We start from the raw sequence: 9497 nt of genomic DNA on the forward strand, positions 1-9497 counted from the left end.
GTTGGCCCAAATAATTGAATTACTAATTTTTTTAAAAAAAGTAAAAATAAATTTTGATTTCTACTATAAAATTAATTATTTTATATTATAAAAAATATAAAATATATCTTCGAGACAATTGTAGAAGAATCAATTTTTTTAAAAAAAATTATTCATCTTAAAATTTAAAAATCAAGATTTAAATACATCTTAAATATTTTTTGATAGATTTTATAAATTAAAAAAAACAAAAATAACAGTGTCAATGTTTTTAGTTTTTATGAAAAATACATAATAATATACTCAAATATATGGTCTTTTAGTATAAAATGAGCAACAATTTAAAGAATTAATTAATATTTAATATATATATATTTTTAAAAGGGTAATTTTTTTATTCAAGTATTAATGTTTAGGCCTATTTAGGCTGACTTGTCAAGTTTGGCCTACTGGCTAGCCTTAAAATGTGATAAAAAGATTTCCTAAACTTTCAAGTTTGTGCATATATGTTATTACAAAGCATATGTTATTTACCAGATACTTATTTAAAATTTATTTATGCAAATAACTTATACTTTTAAGTTATATATAGATAACTTGGTAAACATTAAATCTTGTTTACAATAAAAACCTTGTCACATAACATTTCATTAATGAAATACTGGACAAATTAATAACAGAGGAGTTATATGCATAAACATAAAAATGAGATAATAAACTTTTAATCTTTTAAATTTTTTGGCAATTTTTTTTTTAAATTTATCTTAGTTATAGTTTAGTTCTTCAAGTTTAATTTTTATTAATTTAGTTTTTGAGTTTTTTAAAATTATCATGTTAGTCCTTGAGTTTTTAAATATAAATTTATTTTCATATTAATCTAGTGTGTAAAGTATATTAATGATTTGATACATATATGTATAGCTAAATGAAAAAATTAGTCCTCAAATCAACTTAATTTTGTTTTTTGAAATTTCTAATTATGTTTTTTATGTCTAAAATAATTACACTTCTTTTTATTAATCTATGTTATCAATATTTTGTTATCGGAGACAGGGGAAAAAATACTCATAAAGTGGTCAGTAAGGGCACCTAGTATCCTAAAGTGAGAAAAAAGGCAAAAATATCCATAACGTTATATGAATGGGTGTAAAAGTAACTAGACCGTTAACTTTAATTTAACGCCGTTAACTTTGACCGTTAAATACTGACTGTGCATGTTACGTGTTCGTATTTGCTGATGTTGTAACAGTCCTCACCTCACCCCATTGGGGGTCTTTGGATTGGGCCAACCCACCTCACGGCAGTGGAAGCCAACTTTCCCCAAGGTGTTACTTGGGTTATTTCTCACTCTACCAAAGAGGTCTTTTGAAGCTTTCCCAAACTCAAACCTCCAATTTCTACCACCTTAAGGAAGTTGAAGTTAAGTTTAGTATCATTGAGTCAAGTTGATAAAAAAAATGTTATTATCACTATATAAAATCAACTTGACTCAATAGTACCAGACTTAGCCTCAACTTCTTTAAGGTGGTAGAGGTTAGAGGTTTGAGTCTGAGAAGGCTCTAAAAGACCTCTTGGGTGGGGTAAAGAATAACTCAAGTACTACCTTGGGGAAAACTAGCTTTCACTGTAGTGAAGTGAGTTGGCCCAGTTCAAAAGACCTTTGGTAGGGTGGGGTGATAACTATTATAGACATGGGCTAATAAAGGGGTAAAAATACCCATGAAGTCATCAGTCAGGAATAAAAATACCCATGAAGTCATAGATCAGGAGCAAAAATACCCATAATGTTACCAGAGTTAGTGTAAAAGTATCAATCCATCTAATCCCTTAAATATTGACTGTTTAGTTGACACCTAAGCAGAAGTTGATATTTTTTCACTGATATACAAAAAATATTCCCAGATAAATTTTTACAGATGTTGATCGATCACCGTATAAGTGCCTATAATGTTACTCTAGTGGGTGTAATAGTGACCAATCTGTAACACTTGCCCCGAGTGTTATCCAAAAATCACATAATTCAAAATAAACTAAATGTGGTTAAGGAGTTGATCCTCTAACCAACTTAAGAAATAAATCATTTAAAACCTTAAAAAAAAAAAAGTATAGGTTCTACCTATAGTGTACAAAAGCAAGCTAGATAAAAGTGGAATAAAAGATGCTGTCATGACAGCCCTCCCGGGCTAACTTTCGGGAGGCATCGTTCCATTATTCAATCTCAGATCGAAGTGATTTTAAAGCTCACACGTCACATTCAAAGGGTACTATAAGTGTACCAAATTTCAAAAAGATCTAAAAATTAGATTAAAAATTAGACATGTTAAAGATTGACTATTTTTGCTGTCATGACAGCTGACAGCACCTCCGAACTAACTTCCGAGGTGCACCATTTCATCATCCGATCTTCGATCGGAGTGATTCTAAATCTCACATGTCACTTTTAAATAGTACTATTAGCATATCAAATTTTGGAAAGATCCAACGGACGAATTAAATTTAGTGCATGTTGCAACATTATCATTATTGTGTATTGATAGCACTTTTGCTGTAATGACAGCTCCTCTGGACCAAATTATGGAATGTGTCGTTTTTCTCCATCTGATATCCGATCGATATGATTCCAAAGCCCACACGAAGCTTATAAAATATTTTACTTGTAACCCAAATTTTAGAGAAATCTAACGGTCGGATTAAGATTTAGACACCCAGATGTAAAAGTACAGGTTTGATAAAAACTATTTTCAAAATTGTCCAAATCTCATCCTAATGGTCACAACTTGTGGGAACACTTTGGACACGTCAAATAGGACTAAAAAAACTGATAGAATATTTAAATGGTAGAAAAACCTTTTATATCAAAATTTGACCACTCAAGTGTTATTTTCCAAAATGAACCCTAACCCCCAAAATGCACAAATCACACAAGAGTGGCCAAAAACTATTCCAAATATTATATACACATATGAATACACCCGCTAAACATTTTCACTTGGTTCAGAGATCTCTGTGGGGTCCACGTACCCACTCTCTCTATCCAAGGTATATGTTGCCCATAACACACCATTTACAATACAACTACTTTACATTTGCTTGTGGAATCACATATATATCAGAATAAATATTTACTTGTAGTAAAAACTTGGTCTACTAAATAAATCCATCAAAACCACTACCATAGCCAAGTTTTCTAGCCACAAGTCTACAAGCAAGCAACAATTCATACACAGCCATACAATTACAACACCACTCACTCACATACATATACATAATCATATCCTACTGGCACCCTAATCCTAAATACATTGCAATAGATTTTCAACAAAGAAAGGGGTTGCAGTTCTTTACAATTCACAAACAACCCTAACTTTGCTCCTTTCCCCGTCCTCCACTGGTTCCTTCATCGGGACGTAGAATATTGAAAAGAAAGGGGTGAGACAACTACAGTTTTAGTAACAGAAAAATCTACATTGATTTTACAAAGCAAGCCATAATCGAATAAACGAATAATAAATTCAACATAGTATAATTTAGCCATTTAAATGTATGAATGCATGACCTAGGCCGATATAGCCCTTTATGACCAATAGAATGCCCCCTGGCACTCTTTAACTCGCAGGGTAAACCTTATACCTACTTGTACCTCTACAGGACAAAACATAATCTAAGGCATGATCTAATCCACCGAATCGCTATGCCCCTTCGACGTGAATCCTGAGCAGTTAAAGCTAACTCCTTCTTAAAGCCAGCCTGACTTACTCTCCCATGTGGGTACTACCTTGGCCTAGGCACTCAACTTTACACTTCATATGTCGAATCCCTCCCCCACTGAGAGGTGTTTAACACTCAATACACTAACCACTTTAGTGCACTGAGCCCATAATATGTAAGGCAACATTGAGTACTGGTAGTGTGCCATAAAATATCAAAAGTCCACACCTTCTCATTTGTGAACTCCCACTGAGATCATGCCTTTTATCGTGTCTACCTACCTTTCTAAGTATTGACCACTTCAACACTCTAAAGTAGTATAACATTTATAAAATCTCCCTAAAACGGTTCCTTAGCCTATCTAAGGTACCTTACTTAGTTACACTTCTTTAAGTTCAACTTCTATTCCTTATGATTAAAATACATGTAAACAAATCTTATTTCCATAAAAACATTGTTGTTAACAATTAAAAAAACATATTGCACTATAATCAAGTAGTGCCATAACCCCTTATAAATCACATTTAATCTTTTAAAACATGTAATGCATGATAGCTAGTAATATTTATTCAAAAATAGCTAAAATAAAGTAATAAGAAATATAAATTCCCCTGTTACCTCAACCTTTTGGTACCAAAAGGGTTCTTCTTGTACAAAATAGGGCTCGGCTTGTTCCTAACTTCTTCCGAACAATTTCTACCAACAATTCCTACAACATATAAGTGATCCACATCACTTATCATGTCAAATAGCATTAATGAAGATTATAACTCATACCACACAACTTGAGTCAATGAGTCATAATCCATCCTAATGGTTCATATATTAAACCAACTATTCACATAGTATCATCACTTAACCACCAAAACCATTTATTAGCCATCACTAGGCTAATTTCAATTTATATAATTTTTAATTAATTAAAAACCTTCACTTAGTGTCAACAACTTTCCACCATTAGCTCTTATAATGAAAACCAAACCTTAATTAAATCTTATTGGACTCAAATAGTAAAATTATAATTAAATCAATAGGCTTAAAACATTAAGGAGCAAAAACCCAATCTCTCAGGATTTAATTTGTGCCTAAAATACCTCTTTTCATCCATTATTCACTCAAAAATATTAGATCACTATATAGAAACTCAAACATCCTCCCTAGGATCCAAAGAAACAAAAGCTTACAAGAATAAAACCTTTAGGATCAAATTCAGAAATTTCCTCTTCCAAAATTGAAGAAAATCAAGAGGAAGGGAAGAAGATTAAGTAGGGAGTTTAAACTATCACGTAGCCGAGCTCGCAACGGCCGCAAAGTTCTCCTAGATATAAGCTAACTCCCTCTCTTTCTCCTTCTTCTTCCTCCTCTCTCTCTCTCTCTCTCTCCACGCATTTCCTGTCTTTTTCTTATTTCATTTCTATGTTTTTGCGTCTGGTTTCTGTTTAAACAAGCTGATATAATGCTTTGGGAAAAATTACAAGAAAGGGCCCAATATTTTTTATTATAGTACAAAAGCTCGGGTCAATTTTGGTAATTTTCTCATAATAAAAATCAAATAAAACCAAACTTTTGTTGAGAAAAATTTAAACTCTGGACCTCTATCAAATTATTCTAAATTTTAATTTAATTATAGATATTTTATTTTATTTTTTAAAATAAATTTGAGTTTTAAAATTTTAGGATGTTACACAATCCATCAAAATTAATGTCACATGGTTTCTTTCTATCGTCACGTATCTTACCTCCTTCCTTTCTCCTTCTTCACTTATTTTTCTTGTCTGTAAAACATAAGATTCAACATAATGAGATAGCTTGTATAAAATTAAAGATCGAGATTGAGCACATCTAGCTTAAGAACATTGTCAAACCTTAAGCAATTGTATTCATGATAGATTTAAAATTTTCAAATGGTTTTCACCACTGCTGCAAAGAAACAAATGATTTAGTTTGATATTCAATCAAAATGACATTTTCTTACATGATATTCATATAATGATCGATTAACCTCCAGTGAATTTCATCTAGAAATATTTTTTTAATCCATATCAACGAAAAATATGATCAACTTTTGCTTAGGTGTTGCTAAATGGTCAATATTTAAGGGATTGGATAAGTTGATATTTTTGCTTTTGGCCTACAACTTTGTGGGTGTTTTTGCTCTTGACCGACGACTTCGTGGGTTTTTTGCTCTTTTAGCAGTCCACATCAGCAAAGACTAACGCGTGGCATGCACAGTTAGCATTTAATAGTCAAAGTTAACGGCATTAGGTTAAAATTAATGATCTGATCATTTTTGCACTCATCCATGTAACGTTATAGGTATTTTTTTTTTCTCACTTTAGGATACTGGGTGCTTATGATTGACTACTTTGTGAGTATTTTTACCTTTTTATCCTTTATTATTTATATTAGCATATTTTAACAGTGTAATCTCATTTTTAAATAAAAAAGACCAAGTCATTTTACAAAAAAAGGAGGACCAAATCAATAACTAACGCAAAATATAGGCACTAAATTAATAAAAATTAACTTTAAGAAATCAAATCAATAATTGAGACTGAGAAACAAAAAGTTTTATCATTCCTATCAAAGTTGAGGATGTTTTCATGGTAAAATTTTTAAATAAAAAGAGGTTATCTTCACATAACTCGAAATTAAGGATTGGCCAAAAACAAACATACAACTCAATTAAGAAGCTATATAACCAAAAGTTTAGAGCGTTTATTGGAAAGTCTGTTTTAAAAGATAAGTAGGTTATCGATGCACCTAATTGTGCTTAACAACATTTAAATCTAATACGACAATCTCGAATATTAAATAATCATATATATACACAATCTTATCTTATTTATTGTATGTTTGGAAATTTGTTTTAGTTAAAACTTGTTGAAAAAACCATTTTGTTGGTATCTATAGTTTTTTCTCAATTTTTAATTTGGTAGTTATGCATTTTTTTTTATTTTTTATTCCCTTCCAGTTAGTTTATACCGTTAGCCCTGTTACCCCCAGTAAATTAGGAAATTCATCGAGGGTTGAAGGGAGGAGAAAACGGTAAAAAAATTTGAGGGACGTACGTAAGACGGCACGAGTTCGAAGGCATCGTTTGTAATATAAAGTGAAGATGGCACCATAGATTCTGATCACTCCATTGAGCAAACGCTAGGGTACAAATGCTTTCTCTGTTCCATTGAACCACGATTCCAATCACTCCACAGCACCGAGTACTTCCATTTGATTATGTGATTTGTTGTCTTCTCCCCCGCATTCTGTGCTTCCTGTGTGCGTTATTTTCTTCTGTGTTTGTGTGAGTGTGCTTTCTACTCCTCCATGATTTCTTCTGCGTTTTCATTCTGCTGCACTGTGAAGTGGTGATGAATATTTAGTTCCATGATAAGTAATTGGTCTCCATAGTTTGACAGCAAGCTTCCCAATATGATATCAATATGACAGCAACAGTCTGATGTTGCATTTTGCCCATGACCAACATTGGGGTAATATCATATTATTTAGCAAGTTTCCCAGTATATCATATAAATGGCAGCAACATTCTTTGTGCAGCATCAGTATGTACGTGCGTGTGTATGATAGCACCAATATGTAAGTGACAGCAACAATAAAAATAAAAAGTGAGTAAGTAATAGAAACAAAAAGAAAATGACACCAAAAGTGACAAAAGAGATTAGCAACAAAGCTAATCTTCATTCCACAAAAATGGTTCCATAAATTACAGTAAAAGCAGTACATCTATCTACTTTATATTCCACTACTTTCAGTGCAACAAAAGATTCTAGCAAATAAAATGGTTCACCTACATACTTTTACATTCTATTGCTTTCCAATATTCCTACTTAATCAAGAATGTACAACAAAAATGGTGACACCCACATTCTACTGCTTTCAAATACTCCCACACAATAAACAATTCAATCTTTAAGCTCTTGAAATTTCTCTTCAACCTTTCCATCTCTTGCTTCATGCTCTCATTTTCTTGTTTAATTTCAGGTGCTCTTTGTCTTCCTTCAAATGTTGTTTTCCTTGCCTCATGAGTTTTGTTGCTCTAAATTTTGTTTCTGTGTCATCATCTGCACAATCTTCTTTAGCCAATCAAAATAGTTGCAACACCAAGCCTCCTGCAAAACCAAAGGAAAAAAACCACAAAGCACCAATTTAGAACCCAAAACCAATGACAGTAAAAGAGTTCTTTTCGTTTAAATGATTGGAGAACTTATTTTGGAGTTAAAAGGAACCATTTTGCATCTTTTCTTTCTCCCACTACTTTTTTGAGCAGAGCACAAGGGATGAGGTACAGACTTGCAAAAATTAGCCAGTCAACTACGTAAATAATACAATTACCTTCTTACATTTGTATTTGACGTTGTCTCTTGATCAAGCAAGGGCCATCAAAAACACTATATTCACAATTTAGTTGGTAATCTTTACTTGATTCCTGATTTTGCTACAATACTGAGATGTGACAGAGAAAATGATGCCTCTTACTTTCAGGAAAGCTATGGGCTTAGGGAAAAGCAAAACCATACTATAAGACCGTAATATTTAAACAATTTTAGAATACCAAAGCAAGCTGAACAACATCATTGGCAGTCAAAATATAGCTTCAATTATCAAGTATGCATTATACTATTGAGTGAACAAGCTGCAAATTTACCATGCCAATCCAACACAAATAGTCTATACTAACGTATAAGCTATAAAATCTATACGACATGTTCTATAGACAAATACTCAGCCATTTGTATCGGAAAAACCACCATAGCTATTGAAGTCAAATTTCAAGATTATACCTTGCACTTAAAAAACAGAGAGACGAAGCTATTTTTGGTGTAAGAATAAAGTGTCTTCTTAGACGAAGCCTATCGCAAAATCCCTTGTTGTGTTCCAGCCTATCGTACAATAGTCCTGTCGTAGACGAAGAAGCTAGATCGCTCAGTCAAGATCGCATAATGACCCTGTCGCTTCTTGTTGAATGAAGATCGAGTTGAAGCTTGCATGCATCTTATTGCGTTCTGTCAAATCTCCCTAATCGCATCAGGTCCTCTTCTAGCTCGCGTGCGTTCCATCTCAAAGTTTCAGAGATAACTCTGTCTCCTCCTCTGTAAGCCCTTGTGGCGATTTTCAATTGCAGAGGGCGTAACGTGGATAACGGTAGAAAATTGAAGGAGGGAATTTTTTTTTTTTTAAATTACAGGTACCAAACTAAAATTGAGGAAAATTATAGGTATTAACAAAATGGTCTTCCCAAAACCTAGTTATAACTAAAACAACATAAAAGTAGCTTTTTCAAAACTAAGAATTAGAAAATAGTTTGACGTAATTATTATTTTTTGCCTAATATGAAAATTTAAGTTAACTTCTCCAGTTGAATTAGTAAAATTTTAAATTAGTATTTTAATTAAGTTAATAAAATATTTTATTTATAGTCAGTTTGATCATGATTTAATTACAGTTTTGATCATCAATTTTTGAATCAGTATGTTGACTGATTTAATGATCGGTTCAATTTTTAGTGCCTCAATTTTTTATAATAATTAATTATGTATTATCGACTGTCTTCCAATTTTTTCCCTCAAAATACTAAGCAAAGGCCTTGTAATTTTTCAGGTGGGATGATGGCTGGTATAGTGAAGGGAGATAAAATGTGCTCTGATTAGAAGTTTTGTGATGATAGTTGTGGCAAGTGGCGTAAGAAAAATCACAAAGATGGGCAAAGCCACTACTGCTTTAATGAGTGGGTTTGTGATTATCCCTGTGGGCCCCATTCGACAGTCCCAACATGGATTTAACTGTGGGCTTTG

General features: G+C 32.5%; 1 long non-coding RNA gene across 1 annotated transcript; it reads right to left on the bottom strand.

Annotated features, from left to right (window-relative positions):
* Window positions 1-7351: 7351 nt before the first annotated feature.
* On the bottom strand, window positions 7352-8860 carry LOC129309801 (uncharacterized). The gene is made up of 2 exons (XR_008592960.1): window positions 8038-8860; window positions 7352-7814 (listed from the first exon to the last, which is right to left on the bottom strand). It is a non-coding gene; the product is annotated as an uncharacterized LOC129309801 (long non-coding RNA).
* Window positions 8861-9497: the final 637 nt, after the last annotated feature.

Source organism: Prosopis cineraria, unplaced genomic scaffold (assembly GCF_029017545.1).
Source record: "Prosopis cineraria cultivar Desert tree isolate PC_DT_omini unplaced genomic scaffold, ASM2901754v1 PC4, whole genome shotgun sequence".
Classification (NCBI taxonomy): domain Eukaryota; kingdom Viridiplantae; phylum Streptophyta; class Magnoliopsida; order Fabales; family Fabaceae; genus Prosopis; species Prosopis cineraria.